General features: G+C 46.6%; 1 long non-coding RNA gene across 1 annotated transcript; it reads right to left on the bottom strand.

The window, feature by feature from the left end:
* Positions 1-811: 811 nt before the first annotated feature.
* Positions 812-3,604, bottom strand: LOC123063068 (uncharacterized). The gene is made up of 2 exons (XR_006430050.1): positions 3,294-3,604; positions 812-1,106 (listed from the first exon to the last, which is right to left on the bottom strand). It is a non-coding gene; the product is annotated as an uncharacterized lncRNA (long non-coding RNA).
* Positions 3,605-3,933: the final 329 nt, after the last annotated feature.

The following is a 3,933-nucleotide window of genomic DNA, read 5'->3' as shown; positions in this document are numbered from 1 at the left end:
AGGGATGTCGGCGGCTGCTCGAGGTCATCATGATGAAACCCTTGACGTCCCATCTTTATCAATGAAAGTGGAAGAGCACGAAGTCGAGATTGGATAGGAGTTTGAGTTCTTTTTGGCACCGATCGGTTCCCCACTTTAGAGATGTTTTTTTTTTGCGTGCGAGCAAACAGTGGGTTGATTCTAAAAGGGATAGGCACTTTTCAACAGAAGTGCATGACGGACCAAAAATATGACCTCATTTTATTCGTTTGATAGATATCGTATTATTCGTTGTTGTTCGTTCGGTGAAATTTCCTAATATTTGATTGTTGTGTTTCTAATTAGAGCACCCCATAATCACCCAATATGAGGGGATGATAAATAAAAGATACTGATTATAAATTTTGAAGAGCCCGTGGCAACGCACGGGCGTTATACTAGTCAAAGTAATTTCAACACCATTTCGGCCTCATTTGGTTGAAAGTGGAGATTATCCCAGGGCTCTAATCCCCTCGGGGGTAATATCCATGGTCACCCGGGATCCCCTCCCACCACGGGGAGATCACCATGTGAGTTTGGTGACGAGGTGGGGGAGGGGAATATGTGCAGGGAAATTCCAGAAAATTGGCAAATTTCTTGGGAAAAATTAGAATGTCCAGAAAACATGTAAACAAACCCTGGTTCTTTTTACACAAGCATCATTTCAGTTCAGAATTAATTAAAATGCATATATATTTCCTTACAAATCCAGAAAATTCAGGAATGACACAAATTTCTTGAGAAAATTGAGAATAATTCAGGAATTTCAAAGAAAAGTAGGAAACATGAAATATACACATAATCAACACAACAGCAAAATAATTCAACCCAATCATACACGTTGACCATAAGCTATACATGTCAAATTTGCACGAGTAACACTGCACCAAGGATATTAATGTGTTTAATCATGGTCTTACCATCACAAATACTAACTACAGTTAGATATCAAGCAATAATTAACATTCAGTTCATTAAAAAGATGCCTATATGTGACTGCCCCATGTCAAAATGTTCTGCTGTTGGAAGAGTCTGAAGCTTTCACCATTAACTTCTTTAAACATTTTCATTTGCTAGCTTTAGGAAACCTGCAAATCAAAAACGAACAATGTAGTTACTATACAATATAAAATTTGAAACTAGATATAAGCACATCTTTTTTTTACTTACAAGTATGTTTCCGAAAGGAGTAGATATAAACATAATAATGGACAGTTATTATGAGAAAAGTGTAAAATGGACAGAGATAATGGATGAGGCCAACTCCAACGCACGACCACATCCTGCTCGCGTCTGTCCGTATAGACCGCACGTTTAATGTTATGTCCGTAAGTCAAGGCCGAGGTCTGCCAGAGGTACAGGGAGACAGGCACGCTGCTGCCGGGCGGATATGGGGACACCCGGACGCGACCAGACGCGGGCGCCACATCGGATCGGTTGGCTAGGACCTGCGCCGCCCCCACCGATGACCCCACAAATACCCCACCGCCGTCGGACGAACCCTAGTCATACCCTCACTTTCTCAGTCCACACTCGTCTTATCCGCCTCCCTCATCGCCTCCGCTTCCTCCCAAATCCATCTCCTCCCCTCCGCCATGGCCAAGTCCGGTAAGGATTCTGGCAGCGAGCCCGATCCCATGGATTGGAACGGTCTCATGAAGGAGGAGGACGGATCTAGCAGTGGCGTGCCGGACGAGGAGGAGCCCGCGCTCTGCATCGCCATCAAGCGCTCGCGCTTGGACATCGGTGGGAGCACAAGCCCCGTCGCGTCTGCTAGCTCCTCCACCTCCCGCCGGCAAAATGCGGGCCGTGGTCGCCCGCCCGCCCCGCCCTGCGCCGCTCAAGATCCGGGGCAGGGAGGATGTGTCCCTTCCCCTCCGGCGCCAGCACCTCCAGTCCCACTCCACGCCGCTCAAGATCCGGAGCAGGGAGGGTGTGTCCCTTCCCCTCCGGCGCCAGCACCTCCAGTCCCGCTCCGTGCTTTACATTTTATCTAGTTTTACTTTCTTTGTAGTAATCCGAAGAACAATGTCTTTTGGGTCCGATTGGGAATGAACTATGCTCTAAATTTATCGTTCGACTTGTATTAGGGACTCATATTAGGCAATTCTGGTTGTAGATGCTCTAACATACTACCTGAATTTTTTTGCCTATGCTCAAACATAATAGGCTTGAAATAAAATAAACCATGGTTCAATTGCCTAGTACAGGAGGGAACAACTTGAATGGGATTAATTTTCAACGTTCTCGATGGTTAAATTGAACTGTTAGCTTAATTAATACTAGTACTCCCTGCCAAAAAAACTAGATACCCTACTTTCACCAGTGAAATTAAATTACAATAGCTAATACTTCTACGCAATTAATTGGATACACTATTATTATAGGCAAGACAAGCAAACTTCAGGTTATCCTAAAGATTCAGAGTTAAAATTAGGACAAGGCTAGCCCCTTCCATGTGTTATTTTTCAGACCACATTGTATTCTTTGCATGACTGTATATATACAGAGACAATAGGCATGTATCTAGTTTAGCACAAACACACTAGGCATGTGGCCGATTTAAGAAGCAGTAACTTGGCAAGAATGGGGCAAAGTAAATAAATTAGAAAGTTTGCTTTCAAGATCTGGTACATAACATCACAAGATTGTTCAGGAACCCAAATCTGAGACTAAGCATAGCTAGATATATGAATCGAAGGATTAAACTGCGTATTAAGTTCAGCATATGAGCACACTAGCCGCAATATTTAGACCACCACGAAACATGAAGTAATTTTCTTCGGCTTAAAACTGATGTTAAATTGCAGAAGTATATTATACATTGTCAACATCATGTAGAATATCATTGTATTTTCTCTGTTAACTTTGTTAGAAGAGACCACATGTATATGAATTTATATATTTTGTAAAAGTACGATATTTGAGAAGAATGCCAACAGATTCTCAAAAATAAATAAATAAATAATGCCAAGAGTGGGAGCTTTTATCTCCCGTCAAAAGTCCAACGGGCCAAAGAATGTTAGAATCTATATATCATAAGCCCGACATAACAAATTGAGATGGCCTGGTCCTGGTTGAAGTGTTTGATCTAATCGAGAGACACCTACCTCTACTGATCTACAACTGCCAAAGTCACTACAGATGCAGCAAGAAAGCAGAGTCAGAGGTTGCCTGTGGATCTGGAGCAGTAAGACTGCACATGGCGAAGGGAGGAAGGCATCAACACGGAGAAGCAAACTACAGACGAGGGGGGAGAGGAGAATGGGGATAACCTTGGTCGCAGTAGGAGGAGGAATGCCACGCTGTCGCTGTCGCCGCCGGCGTCGCCCTAGGGAAGAAGAGCTTCGTGACTGAGTTGAGCTCGGAGGATGGAGGACGACGACAGCCGGGGCCGTCGATGTCGCCGGAGGGCACGAGCGTTGAGGCGCAGCCCTTCGCGGCGGCGCCGCCGGTCGTCCGAGGGAGAATCTTGGGAGGGGTGGAGGCGTGGATCCAGTCGGTCGCCTCTCGAGCTCGAGGGTTTCCTCCCCGACCTGTTGATGCGTGGAAGTCTCTCCGGGGAAGGCCCGGGGAAAGGACAGGGGTCGTGTGCGACCAAATAGTGTCGTGGGCTGCTCACCGGGGGCCAATTCGACCCGTGGACCACCTGGCCAAACGGGCCGGGCCGGCCCGGCACGGCCCGGCCCATCGTAATCGGCCCATTGTAATCGTGCCTGGCCTGGCACGGCCCGTCAGGACACAATTACTATACGGGCCGTGCCGTGCTGGCCCGTGTGTTGCACCCCCAGGCCCAGGCACGGCCCAGTTAGTAAACGGGCCGGCACGTTGGCCCGTTTAGCACGGTAGGCCGCATATTTTCAGCCTATTATTTGATGCACTGAACGTTTTTAGCCTATTTTTACATGCTGAGCC

Source organism: Triticum aestivum, chromosome 3A (assembly GCF_018294505.1).
Source record: "Triticum aestivum cultivar Chinese Spring chromosome 3A, IWGSC CS RefSeq v2.1, whole genome shotgun sequence".
Lineage (NCBI taxonomy): Eukaryota > Viridiplantae > Streptophyta > Magnoliopsida > Poales > Poaceae > Triticum > Triticum aestivum.
Note: the sequence above shows the minus strand (reverse complement) of the source record. Positions and strands in the feature narration are given on the sequence as shown.